The 18202-nt window shown below is 51.7% G+C and overlaps 1 protein-coding gene across 1 annotated transcript in view; it reads right to left on the bottom strand.

Moving 5' to 3' along the window:
- Positions 1-18202, bottom strand: part of LOC138102228 (zinc finger protein 729-like) — a 427468-nt gene that overhangs the window by 39929 nt on the left and 369337 nt on the right. The gene's annotated exons all lie outside the window — the stretch shown is intronic.

The raw sequence follows: 18202 nt of genomic DNA, 5'->3' as shown, positions 1-18202 counted from the left end.
TTTAAGAAGATGTAAACTCGGGTTGGGGACAATACTCCGAATCAGGGTAAAGATCCCCGAACCACGTCATTTCGGGAGCCATAGGGTCTCGTTCACAGTTCTCGGGAAGCTCCGCTTGATTAACCTCTGCGGGGGAAGATGCGCTTACAATCATGCTGGCTATCAGTCTTTTTATCAGTCCAAACATAATTATAGCAACTAAAAGAATAATAAACAGAAACAGTCTGGTTCGGAGAATGGATCCGGTCCAGCCAGATAATCCCCATCCATTGAAGATGTTGCTGAGCCAGTCGCCAGTCTCATGCTGGATCTGTTTCACCATGGCCTGCATCCTGTCGATGGTTTTGTGGATGTTCTCCGCTCTTGATGACAAGTTGAGGCAGCACAATCCTTCAAACTCCTCACACCGATGGTCGTGAAGGAGGAGTAGGAAATCGATGGCCGCCCTATTCTGTAGGGTGGCCTGTCTGGTCAGTTCCTCGTCTCTTAGGAGGTCACTTAGGGCGTTTGAGGTAAGGTTGGCATGCTTAGCGACCCAACATTCTAAGTGGCCTAATTCCCCTAACGCTTTGGCTGCCACCCATGGCAAAAGCACGGTGATCGCAACCCCTTTTGGTCTGGACCAGTGAATAACCTCAGAGTCACAATTTTGGTCCAGTTCTGCCAATTCACGTTTTTTGAGCACTAATTCAAGAGTTTGGTTCGTTTGGTTTCTTTTTGTTTCCCAATTACTGACTACAGTTTGGTTGGGTGTCAGCAGCGTCAAACGGCCTACCATACATGGGCCTCCTAACAGGCGAGAGGGGATGCCTGCCCACGCCCTGTCGTCGCAGATGAGGAACAATCCCCGGGCAACCTTTTCGGGCGTGACCGGTGAGGATTTTCCGTGGTCACCTTGCTGACGCCCAGGCACCATTTGGCTGCGTTGTATTCCCGGCGATTTGGGGCGATGATCTTAAATGCCTCTCGGTCCGGGGACAACCCGAACTGGAATTGGACACAGTAGCGAGCCGGGTATGACCCCAGGAGGTCTAGTTCCTGGGGCTCGCTACTGGCCCTAGAGAGCCGGGGCAGCCACTTCTCAAGGGGGTTGTCGGTGTCGCGCTTCCCCCTTCGGTGCCAGCTGAATGGCTTAATTGGGCGTCTCCAATAAGGTGCCCGAGGATGGTGCGAGCTGACAGGTGGCGTACCCACATTCTGGGAAGGCGTTGTCGGAGCCTGTGTGGGTTCGAGCAGTTTGGAGAGAGAGATGAACTCCTCCTGCTCGAGAGGGATCCCCACTAGACACGTGGCCATGGGGTTTTGGGCTGCAGCGGTGGATAGGCATATGTGGTCCTGACCCATGGTACGCGCCAGTACTGACCAGATATTAGCTGCCGGTTGGGGAACAATCCACGTGAACACAGGCCATGAGAGAATCTGCAGGACGATGAAGAGCTGCAGGACTTTGGCGACTGCTCGGACGCGAGGCACAGGATCCATCTCCGATGCTTTTGAACTGAAACAAACTTACAAAAGAGGTATTAGCACTGGGAATCTTCAACTGGGATAACTAGGGGTTTGGGGCTCAGAGAGGTGCACGACTACCCTACCCCGGTCTTAGGGGGTATTTGACTGCCCTTTCTGACGGCCTGGGAGACACACGGCTTCACCCATTTTGACGGGATCCACCTAGGGCCCTCGGGGTGGATACGCACGCGTACCCTTTCCCCCAGGTAACCAACTCATAGGGCCCCTGTATCTCCCTGGTCTCCGGGTCTTTAACTAACACCGGAGGCCTTTCCTTTGGTTGCAGCTGCTGGGACCGCCTGAAGTGCCGCACAATTGGGGGGTTCAGGTTCTCAAAGGCGCAATTGAGAAAATTTAGTGTAAACAATGCCCTTGAGAGCCTGACTGCCGGTGACTGTAACCCTTTGGAGGAGCACTGGCGCTGGAGCATCCTTTTGATATTTTGATGGGCCCTTTCCACAATGGCCTGACCTGTCGGGGAATAGGGGATGCCAGTCTTATGTTCTATTCCCCATTGCTGCAGGAAGCTCCTGAAATCCTTGGATGTATACGCTGGGCCATTGTCTGTTTTAATGACTTTGGGGATGCCCAGGGTAGCGAATGCCTGCACCAGGTGCTTTTGGACATCGCTAGCCTTTTCCCCTGCATGGGCAGAGGCGAAGACTGCTCCCGAGAAGGTGTCAACCGACACATGTACGTACTTCATTCTGCCGAATGAAGCGACATGTGTCACGTCCATCTGCCAGACCTCAGAGCGGTTGAGCCACGGGGGTTTGCGCCGGTGCCAATGGCGGGAAGAGCCAGTTGATGACACTCAGGACAAGCAGCCATGATCGCCCTGGCCTGGTCGTGCTTTAGGTTGAATTGCCGAACCAGGGCAGGAGCGTTCTGGTGGAACAGCTGATGGCTGATTTTGGCCTGCTCAAACACGTTAGGAATCGGGGCCATCGCAGCTGGCGCAGCGAGGGCATCTGCCTTCCTGTTGCCTTCTGTGATGAACCCGGGCAGGTCTGTATGTGATCTGACATGCATCATGTAAAACGGTTACTCTTGGTGGGAGACTAGGTTTATCAACTTTGAGAGCAACTCGAACAAGGCCATGTTGGAGACCTCACGCAAAACGGCGTGCTCAGCTCTGGAGACTACCCCTGCAACATACACAGAGTCAGTAACTAAATTTAGAGGTTCGGGGAACCTTTCAAAAGCCCTGACGACTGCGTCTAACTCAGCTACTTGAGGCGATCCATCTACCTCTTTAATATCGGCCTCCCACCGCTGAGTTTGGGGGTCTTTCCAAGTCACCACTGACTTGTGGGACGCCCCAGACGCATCAGTGAAAACTGTCAAGGCCTTTAAAGGCTCCTCGCTCCGAACGCTCTTAGTATTTAATTCAAATTGCATCTCTGAATTAAAAATTTTGTGGGCTGGCCTATGTAAAGAAATTTGGCCTGTGTAGCCTTCCAGAGCAAACTGCAATGCTTCACACTCTTGAAGCAAAGCCTCCAACATTGCCTTGGTAATTTGGCCCGTTTTGGTTCTAATTGGTATGTGGATGCAGTCAAAATCACATCCCGATAATTCTCTGATCCGGACTCTAGCCTTCCGGATCAGTTCAGCCATCAGCTCTTGTGGCTGTGTCATCCTTTTGGACCGATGATGACTGAGAAATACCCACTCTATGATTAAGAGGGGATCTCTCCGGTCCTGGTCCTTCTTGCTCTTCTTCTCAGTATCTTCCCATTGGAAGACAACCCCGTGTAGGTGTGGCAGATTTCCCAGGATAATGAATTTAAACGGCAAGTCAGGCCTATACCTGCTTGCCTGCCTGGTGGACATTAGTTGTTGTACCTTCTCCAGAGCTGTCTGTGCCTCTGGGGTAAGCATCCGGGGAGAACTAAGCTCCTCTCCCCCTTTTAACAAGTCAAAAAGGGGGGCTAGGTCTTCGGTAGACAGACCCAGCCACGGCCTTACCCAATTCAAAGACCCACACAGCTGGTGGACATCTGCCAAAGTCTTGATATCAGTTTTTATAGCCAATTTTTGCGGCACAATGGTCCGCTTGGTGATCTCTAGGCCCAGGTATTTCCAAGGTGGCATCCTTTGAATTTTCTCTTCCTGGAGCTCAAACCCTGCAGCAACCAACGCACGGGTTGTCAGGTCAAGCACATTGGCAAGCATGTCATCGTCGGGGGCACACACGAGGACATCATCCATGTAGTGAAAGATGATGGCCTCTTTTGCTGCTGCGCGAACTGGGGCAAGCAAGGAAGAGATGTACCATTGGCAGATGGTTGGGCTGTTCTTCATGCCCTGTGGTAACACTTTCCAACGATATCTTTTCCTTGGGGCTTCTCGATTGATAACGGGAATCGATAAGGCGAAACGCAGGGCATCGTCAGGATGTAGGGGAATTTGGAAAAAGCAGTCCTTAATATCTATCACGGCCAAATTCCAATTTTGGGGGAGCATCGTTGGGGACGGCATCCCTGGTTGGAGAGAGCCCATGTCCTCAATCACGTTGTTGATTTGCCGAAGGTCCTGGAGGAGCCGCCACTTGTCTTTGTTAGGTTTCTTGATGACAAAGACAGGGGAATTCCAGGGACTGTTAGACTCCACAATATTCCCCTTTTGGAGCTGCTCCTCCACGAGCTTTTCGAGCGCCTTTAACTTTTCTCCATAAAGCAGCCACTGCTCTACCCAAAGAGGCTGGTCTGTTTTCCAATTCAGTTTTTGGGTAGAGCGCTTCTCAGTGACCGCCACCTCAAAATTTTGTGGGTGGTCAGGTAGGTCGATTGAGACCCCCCATTGTTGCATGAGGTCTCTCCCCAAGAGGGGTTCCTTATAATCTAATACGAACGGACGAACATTGGCCAATTGTCCGCTCGGTCCCTTAATTTGTACCATGCTCTTGGATTGTCTTGCCAATTGAATACCCCCAACACCTTGTACGTGTCCTGGCACGTTTTGCAGTTCCCAATGTGCCGGCCATTCCCAGGTGGGAATGATCATCACATCTGCCCCTGTGTCCAGAAGCCCCCTGATGTGTAGGACTTCCTCCCCCCTATTGATTTTGCAGTCTACCTGAGGCTTCCCTGTCCCAATGACATGTGTTGCACACACCGTTGGGTGTGGCCCTTCTGCAGGGATAGCCTGGGCGATGGTCTGCCCTCTGGACAGAAATAAGGGTGGGTGGACACAGCGCAGCCAGAGAACGGGTCCTTTGGGACTAGATGTCAGCAGTCCTGGAGCGACCTCGATCTCTTGAGGTATGCAGGAAACATCTCCGGCTATGACATACCTGCTTGGGCTCTGATCTTCCATCCACAGCTCACCAGTGCTCACAGGTGCGGTATGTCACTCACTGTCTCAGGACAGTGAGAAGCGGTGTCAACCGCTGCAGGAGAAGCGGTGTCAACAGCTGCAACCTGAAAGAACCATCAGAAAGAGAAGTCAAATCAGGTGGTGTAGTCATGTCCGGTAGTCGTGTCTCTTTTTCCCCTCTGAGTTTCCCCTCCCCCTTGCGTCCCGCCCCTTTTTTATCTTCACGCGGGGTGGGCGCGCACTCCCCATTCAGTTTTTTTGAGGCCTTTTGTGGAGAGCTTATCTGAGGAATGGTTGCGCAGTAGAGGACATGATAAGATAGAGCCTTGCGGAATGCAAGGTCAGTTTATCTTGGGAAAAGCGGTTTCTTATCAGCAGGATATGTAACAGGATACAAACCAGCCAGCCCCGCAGAAGGAGCAGACTGGAATGTGGAAAGGCGTGTTGTTCCCACGAGAGAAGATGACCAATCATGAGCTCAGCTTTTGCAATATGTATGAGCTGTTTAAGTGCTGTATAAGTATGAGATGAGAAGACAATAAAGTTGAGACTAGCTGATCATGATATCATGGTGCTGTCTCCCGCGCCTCTCCCGACATCTGACGCCCGAACAGAAGGCACGTCCCTGACCCCCCCCTACCCCCACTTCCACAAGGAGAGGTGCGTTGGGTTCAGGTCCCGCAGCTAGACGAACGGCAATAAGAGCGGAAGACAACTGCGTTCCCGTCTCCGTGCCCGAACGACCACACCGGTGGGTTCGCTGATATGTGCTGCCGAAGCCTGGAGGGGCTAGCAACGGTACCGTAAGTATGGATAGGCAAGCAGCACAGGATTTATTTAAAGCCTTTCTTCTTATGCTTTACTTTAAAGCTTTTAACTTAGAAAAAGACCTCCCTTCCCTGCTAACTCACGCGCGTTCCTATAGCTTCTTTGCCAACCCCCACAGCATTCACGAATTAGTAGAATGGCGGAGGTACGGGGATCAACTTTTTAGCCTTGTTTTAGACGATGATAAGTCAGCCAAGAAAATAAGCAAACTTTGGAAAGGAGTTCATAATGAGCTACTGTTAATGCAGGCAGAGAAGCGAGCAGTCAAAGGTATCAAGGCTGCGCACTCGCGTAACCAAGATTATGACTCCTCAGTTTACCCCACGGCCCCTAACCCCCCTGCCTTTGCCGCTGTGGAGATTCCGCCACAGCCACTGCCCACTAACAGCCAATCCCCTGCGCCGTCTACCCCCTTGCCGGCCCCCCCGCCTTCCGCTTCAATCACCGCCTCTGCATTAACCCCCTCACACCAGCTGCCGCCGCCCGACCCTTCTAATGCCACAGAGCCTGTCCCTGGGGCAGAATCTGACCTGGCGGAGGCTATGGCAGCAAAGAGGAGAGAGTTGTGGCAGGCGCTTGCCCGAGACGGCATGGAAAGGGGAGATTCCGAGCTCCTGGCGGCTGCACAAGAAGCGATGGCTTTCCCTGTCGTTTTCACTACTAATGCGCAAGGGGGCCAGAATGCGCAGTTTGCCCATCTCTACTGGAAACTCCTGTCCCAGCTGAGAGCAACAGTTGGTAGCTTTGGGGTGTCTAGTGAACCAGCTAAGCAAATGTTAGATTATCTTTTTAATGCCCACATTCTTCTGCCTGCCGATATCCTGGCCATCACAAAACTCATTTACACCCCTTCTCAGAGATTGCTTTTTGAGGCAAGGTGGAGAGAGGAAGTGGCACGTAGCGCTAATCTCCCCAGACCCCAAGGGGACCCCTTAACAGGCCTTACTGTAGACGAGCTTATGGGACAGGGCCCGTATCTCAGAGTTGAAGCTCAAGCTGGACTAGGGCCTCATAAACTTAGGGAGGCCATGGCAGTAGCTCAGAGAGCAATGGATAAAGTCAGGACATCGGGAGGGACCCCCCTATATATGAGCATCAAGCAGGGTCGTGATGAATCATTAAGCTCCTTTGTTGATAAGGTTATGGATGCTATCTCTAGGGCAGGGATACCCGACCATATGCAAGATGCTATTTTAAGACAGTGCATTTTGCAAAATAGCAACCCTACCACCAGGTTTTAATTACCTCTATACCTGGTGATTGGACCACTCAGGCATTACTAGATAAAGCTGCGACCTTGCCCACAGGTGCTCAAGCCTTCTTAGTCCACGCGTTAGAGAAGCTGGGGGAGGGATTGAAGGAACAAGCAGCTAGTGCTCAGATGCAGGTAATGGCAGCCCTTGCTCCCCTCCAAGCAGCAGCCACGCGCCCCCGGTTGCCTCAAGGGGGAAACAGAATGAGATGCTATCGATGTGGCCAGTCGGGCCACATTCGTCGGGAGTGCTCAGCATCCGGAGTTTGGTGCAACAAATGCCAATCCAACACGCATAACTCGAATGCCTGCCGTAACAAGAAGCAGGGAAACTCCCGGAGCAGCGCGTCCAGCAGCCGCGCAGGGACACAAGTAGCAGCTGCAAACCCTTGCCCTGCCTCCAGCCAGCAACAGGTGGCAGCATCGGTCTGGACTTGGCAGCCTCAGTAGACTGTGATTTCCTAACGTCTGAAGTCCATATCATCCCTACAGGACTCACAGGACCCATTTGCCTCAATGGTACACCAGTAGGAGGCTTGATTCTTGGCCGATCATCTGCCACTGCCCTAGGACTATTCGTTCAACCAGGCGTGGTGGACGCTGACTCACAGGGTGATATCTTCATACTAGCTTATACTGTTTATCCACCTGTAAGAATTCCCAAAGGCCAAAGACTAGCTCAATTTGTACCTTTGCCTCAAGCTACACAAGGCATGCAACCCTTGCAGGCTCAACCAAACGCTCATACAGGCTGCGGCTCAACTGGGGAACTAAGCTTGCTCACCATCGATCTTAATAGCCGTCCACGGAAGCCGTGTGCCCTAACCTATAAAGGAGAAACAATCACGTTACAGAGCCTCCTAGACACAGGGGCAGACTCCAGCATTGTCAATGTGAACACATGGCCCTCACATTGGCCTCTTCTGCCAGCAATGACAGCCATCACTGGTGTCGGAGGAATGAAACTAGCACACAAATCTCCGCTGATAACTGTAGAAATTGAGGGCAAGAAGACTACCGCAACTTTTTCTATCGCCCCTCTACCCCCCACAGTTGACTGCCTCATCGGAAGAGATGTATTGGCCCAAATGAGTTTTGTGCTTACCGATGATCGCCATTTCTGCTAAGGGCCGTTGCTTGGAATTTCCCGCTGCCACTAAGATGGACTGACAATAACCCTGTAGTGGTTAAGCAATGGCCTTTAAAGCGGGAAAATCTGCTTCAAGCACACGCTCTAGTCAATGAGCAGCTTCAACAAGGACATCTTAAGCCGTCGACAAGCCCATGGAACACCCCAATTTTTGTCATCCAAAAGAAGAATGGCACGTTTCGTCTGCTACAAGACCTTCGAACTGTCAATGCTCGTATGGAGCCTATGGGAGCACTGCAGCCAGGACTCCCTAATCCAGCAATGTTGCCACAAGACTGGCCTCTTCTTATTATTGACTTGAAAGATTGCTTTTTCACAATTCCACTACATCCAGATGATACGAAGCGATTTGCCTTTTCATTGCCTGCTCTTAATCGTGGTGAACCAGACAAACGTTTTGAGGGAACCGTATTGCCGCAGGGAATGCGCAACTCTCCCACCATATGTCAATTGTATGTCGATGCAGCATTGCAGCCACTGCGACAAAAGTTACCTCAGACCATCATTTATCATTATATGGATGATATTTTGTTTGCGCAGAAGGAGCCTTTTGACCAAACAGAAATTCAGCTTATTACCTCCTCTCTTTGAGAATGGTCTTTAGTAATAGCTGCTAACAAAATTCAAATATCCTCCCCGTGGAAGTATTTAGGATGGGTCATCACCAATCAAAGAGTGAAGCCTCAAAAACTACATATCCAAGCCTCAATCACCACTTTAAATGACGCTCAAAAACTGTTAGGTGATCTGCAGTGGTTGAAGCCAATAGTAGGAATCCCTAATGTTCTTTTAGATCAGCTCCGTCCCTTACTAAAAGGATCAGACCCATGCGCACCGGTACACCTAACGCCGCAGCAGCAAGAAGCCCTACAACAAATCACCACCTGTATCACAGACGGTTTTGTTTCGCGTCTTAATCCAGACATCCCCCTCTCTCTTACTATTTGGAATTCTGAAACTCACCTCCTCGGCGCAATTATGCAGCTAAAGAAAACGGGGGAGCTGGCGGTTTTAGAATGGATATCACCACAGTTGCAGCAATGAAAAACTATTACCACAAAACTTGAAAATTTGGCTAATTTAATTAAGAAAGGATGTTTGCGCATTTTGGAAATTGGAGGACAAGAACCTGAGTGCATCAATCTCCCAATGGAAAAACCTGCCTTGGACTGGTACTTGCTAAATTCTTCATTACTCACGGAAGCGCTGTTGTCCTCAGGAGCCAAAATTCAGACCGGTCCCCTGTTTCCCAAGGCATTACAGTGGATAGGAGCATGGAACTGGATTTCAAAACCCTTGCGAGAAGATAAGCCTATCCACAATGCCATTACTGCATTCACAGACGCCGGAAGAAAGACAAGGAAAGCAGCCGTCGTATGGAAACAAGACCAGCAATAGCGTCAGCATTTAATAAACGCCTCGTCAGATGATACCCTGCAAACCTTAGAATTACTTGCAGTCGTTTGGGCAGTAACCCACCTCACAGGACCCTTAAACGTAGTTTCGGACTCGCTGTATGTAGTGGGCGTCGCCTCAAGAATTGAGGATGCAGTCATTAAGGAAGTACAAAACAAAAGGCTTTATGAACTCTTTCTGCAACTAAAACGCGCCCTAAGAGAACGGTCACACCCCTATTCCATTCTCCATATTCGCAGCCACATGTGGAATGAAGGCCTGGGTGAAGGAAACGAAAGAGCAGATAAACTTCTCTCGCTTGCCCAAAACATTCTCCCGAAACAAACAATGGCGCGAGAAAGCCATGCTATTTTTCATCAGAATTCCAAAGGCTTGTCAAGGGAATTCGGTATCCCAATCGAAGAGGCAAAAGCCATAGTTAAAGCGTGTCCCGTGTGCAGTTTCCACAATAAGGGGCTAGGTTTGGGAGCAGGTGTTAACCCCAGGGGCCTAAAGGCTAACGAAATTTGGCAAATGGATGTCACTCATGTCGCTAGCTTTGGACGGCTAAAATATGTTCATGTTACTATAGACACCTATAGTCATTTTATGTGGGCAACTGCTCAAGCAGGAGAAACAGCCAAACATGTTGAACGCCACATGAATAGCTCTATTGCTATTATGAGAGTCCCTATAACAGTTAAAACAGACAATGGGCCCGCCTATTGCAGTACGCGGATAGCCAGATATATGACCCAATGGAATATTGTCCACAAAAGGGGAATTCCTCACTCCCCCACGGGTCAAGCAATTGTGGAAAGAGCACACGGTACATTAAAACAATATCTAGAAAAATATCCTGACACTCCTAATACCCAAGACAAGCTACTGAAATGCTTATTTGTACTAAATCATCTTTGCATTTTTGGAGATAGACAGTCTCCTCCTGCCATAATCCATTTTACCCCACCTTCTAATCCGCAACCAGAAGTGTGGGTCAGATATAAAGACCCCCAGTCAGGATTATGGCAGGATCCAGCCAAAGTTTTGTACTGGGGCAGAGGTTATGTTTGTGTTTCTACCCCGACAGGACCGCAGTGGATCCCTGCCAAATGGACTAAGCCAGCTTATACGCAGGGACAGTCTGCGACAGAGGATTCAACAGCTTATAAATCACTCTCAAAAAATTAAGGAAGATACAGGTTTCTTTGGCCTAGATGGGCTGGTCAGTGAACTGGGATTGGGTGGTTGGGTAAGAAGCATGGTGAAAACATTGTTTCTCTTATTGATCATAGTTTTAGTAGGATTAGCCCTGTTCAGTTGCGCTCTAACTTGTATCAAAAGAGTACTGCTAAAAACAACAACTCTGAGCATGATAGCGCATAAAGAAAATGGGGGAAGTGTGGAGAGCTTATCTGAGGAATGGTTGCGCAGTAGAGGACATGATAAGATAGAGCCTTGCGGAATGCAAGGTCAGTTTATCTTGGGAAAAGCGGTTTCTTATCAGCAGGATATGTAACAGGATACAAACCAGCCAGCCCCGCAGAAGGAGCAGACTGGAATGTGGAAAGGCGTGTTGTTCCCACGAGAGAAGATGACCAATCATGAGCTCAGCTTTTGCAATATGTATGAGCTGTTTAAGTGCTGTATAAGTATGAGATGAGAAGACAATAAAGTTGAGACTAGCTGATCATGATATCATGGTGCTGTCTCCCGCGCCTCTCCCGACAGCCTTTGGCCTTCCTGTCCCCCAGGTCTCTGTTCCTTCTTAAATTGCTGGAACTGCCGCTTCAGCGGGCAGTCCCTCGTCCAGTGTCCCGGTTGGTCGCACAAAAAACAGGTGTTTTTTGCTTGCGACGCTCTCCTCTGGCTGGCTGCCGTTGGCGGTGTATTGTTGTTTAAGCCCGTGGTCTTCCTCTGGTCCGTGGCGAGGTAGCTTGACGCCGCTCCCACCGAGGCCGTCCCTCTGGGTCTCTGTCTCTCCGAGCCCGTAGGTTGCAGGTGTGGCGCCTTAGCAGCGCAGACCTCTAACATAGCTTGGATAGTTGGCGGGGGGTCCAGGGGGAGACTCAGGATGGCCGCCTTGCATTGAGAATTCGTGTTTACCGTGGCCATCTCTGCTATGACCTCCTCCCTGGCCGCCGGCTGCTTGACCTGCAACTCCACGGCTCGGGTTAATCTTTCAACAAACTTGAGGAATGACTCAGTGGGCAGTTGCCGGACCCGGGAGTAAGATTCCACAGGCGCATCAGGCCTCAGGCCCAGGAATGCCTTGGTGGCTGCCTCTTTAACTTGTTGGAGGGCCTCCAAAGGCAGACCGTGAGCCTGCTTTGGCGCCAGGGCCCAATCCCCTTCACCGCTTAAATGGTCCAATGACAATTCCTGATTATCGGCATCAACGGCCGTATCAGGATTTTGCAGAAGCACAGGAAGGAGCCGGTGGAGCTCCCTTTCCCACGCCGCTTTCCAGAGCAGAAACTCTGCTGAGGAGAACAGACATGAGAAAAGTTGACGCAGATCGTATGGCGTCATTACTGCTCCGGAGAGATTTGCCCTTAGCAGGCCGCAAAAATATTCGCTTTCTCTCCCGAACTCCTTTTGTGCTCTGCAAAGCTCCTTTATCGTTTGGTGGGAGAGGGGTTCCCAACTGACATGGGTTGTTCCCCCTCTCCTGGACCTCTGATACGAAACCGGAGCGGCTGAGGGAATGGGATCCAGTTCCGGGTTCCGGTCCTCAGGCCCTCCCCCTTCCGGCCAGTTACCGTGGGAACCGGAAGGGCAGGCGTGGGAACCGGAAGCAGGAAGTGGGTGGCAACCGGACGTGGACCCACAACTTCTGGGGGCGGGGCACGGGGGCTTGCACCGATGACAAGTGGGAGGGGGAACAGGGGTGGCCCCAACTTGGGAGTGGGAGGGGTCAGGGCAGAAAGGGTTGGGACTTGGGAGAAAGGGATTTCGGGATGAAGAAGGGGAAGAAGGGCAAGAGGGGGTCCTCGCCATGTGGCACCTGCCATCTTGTCCTCCTTGGGCAGGGAGGCCATTTTCTAAACCCTCTGAAAAACTAAAATGAAGTCGGGGTTTAAGAACTGGGGAAACTGGGGAACGGGAGCCCCGGGCAGTCTGGCCAGGACTGTCCGGGCGGGGGTTTCGGGAATCTCGAGGAGAGCCAGGGAGTCAGTAGCAACCCTGTGTATCACGGGTTGCTCTCCTCAGGATGCCCGATTTTGGGGACACGGGTTTGGAAGATGGTTTAGGGGTAGCAACTGGGGAATTCGGGGTTGACTGCCCTTCCCTCTCCCTTTTTTTATTCACAGCAGATCGAATTTGTAAATACAATAAGGAGTATTTTTCCAAATGTTTCTCCTTAGCAGAATTAGTTTGGGCCAATTTTGCTCCCACAGCGTTCCAAAAGGGAACGCTTAAAACTAATTTTGGGGAGCACTGAGGGAAGTGCAGGAACAACCACCGAATGAACTGTTTTAAACAACCCTTAGAAAAACTTTTTGTCCCTCCCCCCAGGAGTCCCACAACTTGGAAATATACCTCCTTTTGTGCTGCGGAGAGCTTAGCGCCCATTTCTCACCGGCAGCACAACGTCTGGAGCTAAAACTAAAACCAAGCCTAGAACGCTGATTCCAACCGGAGACAAGCAAACACTTGCTCCGGGGCTGGGCAGCCTGTCTGGCTCCTTCAGAGCCTGGGACCGTGCAGGTCCCCCCAGAAGCCTTTAACAGCTTCAAGTAAATTCCCCCCCAGGGGGAAATACTTACCCACTGGTGATCAGGCGAGCTCCAGACACCCGGTTCCTCCACCGAGGACGACTCCGTTGGCGCTGGCGGAGCTACCGTCCTCGCCCCCAGGAGCGCGGCTCACTAAAACAGAGCGCGCGGCAACTGGGGTAGCTTGACGTCCCAAGGACGCACTCGCCAAAGTGATCGGTCCGTTCCGCGGGGTCCGGTGGAAGCGGGGGGCCCCACATTGGGCGCCAAGCTGCCTCTGTGTCCACTGGGAGCAATTCCCACCACGCCCAGTCAGCTCTGGACACAGCAGGCTGCGGGGACCAGCCTCTGGTATCGAAGTGACCGGAGGTCTGGCTCATGGATCCTTCCTCAGGACCTCAGGGACCAAGGCAGATGGCGGAGGAAAGGAGGCAGGCCCAGAGTAGGGTAAAATCCAGAAGGTTTATTGTACCTCCAGACGGAGGTCCTCACCAACCAGGGGAGCCCAACTCTAAGGCACCAAGCCAAGGGTGTGCAAGGGATTTTATGGGTGGGTGGCGGTCAAGGGAGGGGTTACAAAGGAACCAATCGGGAAGGGGATGGGTAGGGCAAACAGGGTGATAGACGTGTACAAGAACCAACTGTAGCAAAGGGAGGGAGGGGCTCCTATCCCAGGACCAATCACTTGGCCCCCTGGCCAGAACTTTCCAGATGCCTGGGAGGGGTGCCAGAGTGACGGACAGAGCCCTGGGAGGAGACAGAACCGATACATGGGGAGATTTACATAAAACAGGGAGGGCGCCAACTGGGATAAACCAAACATACTGAACGTAAGGGGAAAACCGGACTGAACCAACAAACACCAACAAACACATTCCCACATTGGAGGTCTTTTTCAACCTAAATAGTTTCCTCCTTCATCCTGTCAAAACAAGCAAAATTGGGGTAGAAATAAAAAAATTCAACAAAGGTCTATAAAGCAGCACCATTTTACCGGGATTTGGGGTTGAATTTGGGGTTGGTTCAGGGGAATATTCGGCAGGATTTGGGTGTTGTGAGACCACGGGCTGGGCAGACAGGGCCACGATCTCGTAGTTGTGCTGGCAGAACGTGTCCACCTGAGCCCGTCTGTCCTCCAGGGATTGCGGGTGTCTGTCCCAGTCCCTGGCCTGGGTATCCCTGTTTGGGGTGTGCCCCCCAAAGTGCCCAAATCGCTGCTGAAGTGCCCGAGCTGCTCCCGGCTGGGGATGTTCCTGTCCACCAAGCTCTCCTGGTCAGCGCCATGGGGGCTGGGAGGGGATTGAGGGGCTTGTGGGGAGATTGGGAGGGGCTTCTGTCACTCTGGATGGGCATTTGTGGTGCTTGGAGGGGGCTTTTGGGGTGGTGTGTAAGGGAGTTTTGGGGATCTTGCCTTGGCTGTGTGTCTTGGAGAGAATTTGGGTGGTTCTTGGGGTCATTTATGTTGCAGGGAATGGTTGAGGGAGTTCCTGGCACAGAGCTGTGGGGTGGTTTGAGGGGTCTGGGCATGGCTGTGGGGCTGGGAGGGGGTTTTAGGGCGCTTGTGATCCCCCAGAGCCCCAAAACTGCCACCAGACCCTGCCCCCCAAGATGCTGCTGGGGTTTTGGGGCTCCATGTTAGGGTTCATCCTCCTGGCGCTGCAGGAGAAGGTGAGGGGTCGTCCCCAGGGGCCGTGTGTGTCCCTCCTAGAGCGTGTGTGACCCCCCCATCCCGGTGTCACCCCCTTTTCCCTCCCCACAGGCCTCCTGCCTCAGCCCCTGCTGCCCCTGGGAGGGAATTTGGGGAGGGGGCAGAGGGGGTGCGCAGCCCCCGCCGGGGGATGACCCCGGCCCAGCGCCCTTCGTTCAGCACCGAGCTGGGCGTGGGGCCGCAGGAGGAAGAGGCCGATGGGAAGCAGATCCTGCAGGGGGGACAGGGCTTGGGCTCAGGGCAAGGTCCTGCCCTGCACACCTGGCTGAGGTGTGAGCCTGCCCCGGGAAGGGAGCGGGACATTCCCATCCCCACGGATCAGGGCTGGGAGCAGCACTGGGACCAGGGACATGGAAATACTGGGAGCCACTGGGAGCCACTGGGGGGTGAATTATCGCCCCCAGCACCTTTCCAGGCTGCCCTGTGACCTGAGAAATGCTCGCTGGGCCTCAGCCTTGGCCAAGAGCCCCCGGGCTCAGCTGCTCTGAGCTCAGTGTCCTGGGTTGAGGTGTATTCTATTACCATCTTCATGAGCTGTGGAAATCAGGTGGGGCAGTGTTTCCTTGCCTCCTCCCCCCAGACTATCTTGCTGTTAATGGCCCATCATTGTCCTGCTGCATGACTCAGAGATAGTCCAGAGGGAGTTATCTCCTGTTAATGATCCTAATCAACACTTGGCCTCATGACTCATTACCCTATTGTGAGATGCTCCACCCAGAGGGAGGAACCAAGCATCCCATCGTGGATATAATCTGAGACTGTTAACACTAGAGACACTCTTTCCACTGGATTTCCAGAGGACAGGAGCTACACAGCCACCACTGGACTTCCTGAGGAAGAGCAGACCCCTTCTACCACAGGATCACCACTTCAGAGGACTGCTACCACCACCCTGCCTAACAGGGACTCAGGTTGTATCTTGACTCTGTCAGTGTTTTCTTTTACTTTCTTTTCCTTTTCTTTAATTTCCATTAAATTGTTATTCTGACTTAGTGCCTCCCACTGGTTTGTTTTCAAACTAGCACATAATTTGGCGCCCAATGTGAGGCCGGCTCTGAGAAAAAGTCAGGATTACAATTTTGTATAAACGGAAACCTATTCACCATGGTGCTCAGCTTGTGTACATGGGTACTGTATCTTGCTCTCTATATTTTTCCTCACATGGGGAACTACCTGCCTGTTGTGTTACTCCTGTTAAAACCAGGGACCGGTATGAGAATTGCTTTATTGGTTTATTATGTCTATAACATAATAACCTGCGAGGCAATGAATACCATTCGGAATATATACTCAATTTTGTTTGTCTGTCCTAGTCTGGGCTCCTATGTCTGGGATCTCTTCAACAATCGCACCCAGCCCCTGGTGGGAGGAGTAGAGAGTGGTTTCTTCCAGCCTTTCAGGCCAGGCACAGCAGTTTTTGAAAATATTGAGTTCCCTCTGGATGTTAAGGATGGTATAATCTTCTTGTCAGTTCTGTTCTCTTTTTTCTCTATGGCCTGCCTTGTGTACACCATGCTTAGAAACAGAACACTACTTAGTGTGATGCAACGTCTGCTTGAGGAGGAGGTAAAAAGGAGCAAAGCTGCAAATACCATGTCTACACAGACTGCCACACAGAAAGGAACCAAAAGCAAAGCAGCCGCATCCATCTCTACGCAGACTGTCACAGAGGAGAAAGAAACCAAACGCAAAGCAACAGTGTCCATCTCTACGCAGACTGTCACAGAGGAGAAAGGAACCAAACACAAAACAACAGTGCCCATGTCTGCGCAGACTGACTCAGAGGAGAAAGGAACCAAAAGCACTGTCAGCGTCCCCATGCAAACCATCACTGAACCAGAACAGCCCAAACCGATTGCAGTTGCCCCCGTCCAGAAGAAGAAATCAAAAAGCAAATCAGTCCGCATAGTGACTGACGAGGATGCAGCAGGACCTTCGCACCCAGCAGAAGAAGCAGAGCCAGAGATCATCACTCGGTCACTATCCCTGGGTGAGCTGCGTGACCTGCGGAGGGAATTCACGTGCCAGACGAACGAGTCCATCCTGACCTGGCTGCTCCGCATTCGGGACGCTGCAGCCAATGACACCATTCTGGACGGAAGTGAGGCTAGGCAACTGGGATCTCTGTCCTGAGATGTGGTCATTGACCAGGGGATTGGGAGAACCCAAGAAACTCTCAGCCTCGGGTGGCGACTGCTTACAAGTGTAAGGGACAGGTACCTTTGTAAAGAAGACCTCCAGGTGCACCAAGGGAAATGGAGCACAATGGAACAAGGTATCCAGTGCCTGAGGGAATTGGCTGTGCTGGAGATCATTTTCTCAGAAGACGAGAGATTCCTAAGAGCCCAGATGGTGTCCAGTGCACATCACAGATGTGGTTGAGTTTCGCACGCCTTGGACCAGAGATATACTACCGTTACCTGGCAACACTGCAATGGAGGGAAGGCGAGGACAGGGTGGGCGTTTTGGTGAACAAACTGAGGATTTACGAGGACACCGTCACAGCCCCATTTCGCACCCATGTCTCATCCGTGGAAACAAGTCTTTCAGCTGAGCAAGTCCGGAGCTTGATTGAAGAAGGCCATCAGAAATTGAAAAAGGAACTTAAGGAAGAGATTTACCACATCCCACCAGAACCAACAAGAATCTCTGCCATTAGGAGCCGGAGTCCCCCAAGCAGGGAGAGAGCATACACCCCACGAGCTAATCTCTGGTTTTTCCTTCAGGAACATGGAGAAGATATGAGTAAGTGGCATGGAAAACCCACCTCCTCCTTAGCAGCCAGGGTACGTGAACTAAAAAGAGGGACAACTACCACAAGAAGCACATCTAGAGTCAACATTGCTCCGGTCTCTCGCACACAGAACTCCAGACAGTATAGGAATGATAATACGACCGATCCTCTTGAAGGGACCTCAGGAATGTATTCACCAGAAGGGAGCAACATGCACCAGGACCAGGAATAAAGGGGCCCTGCCTCTAGCCAGGTAGAGGAAAGGGATAATCGGGTCTTTTGGACTGTGTGGGTCCGATGGCCTGGCACATCAGACCCACAAAAATACACGGCTTTGGTTGACACTGGCGCTCAATGTACTCTGATGCCATCAAGGTATGTGGGAACAGAATCCATTTCTATTTCTGGGGTGACAGGAGGATCCCAGCAGCTGACTGTACTGGAAGCTGAAGTGAGTTTAACTGGGAACGAGTGGCAGAAACACCCCATCGTGACTGGCCCGGAGGCCCCGTGCATTCTCGGCATAGACTATCTCAGAAATGGGTATTTCAAGGACCTAAAAGGACATCGTTGGGCTTTTGGGATA

Source organism: Aphelocoma coerulescens, unplaced genomic scaffold, assembly GCF_041296385.1.
Source record: "Aphelocoma coerulescens isolate FSJ_1873_10779 unplaced genomic scaffold, UR_Acoe_1.0 HiC_scaffold_64, whole genome shotgun sequence".
NCBI classification, from domain to species: Eukaryota; Metazoa; Chordata; class Aves; order Passeriformes; family Corvidae; genus Aphelocoma; species Aphelocoma coerulescens.
This window is presented reverse-complemented; position numbering and strand designations above follow the sequence as displayed.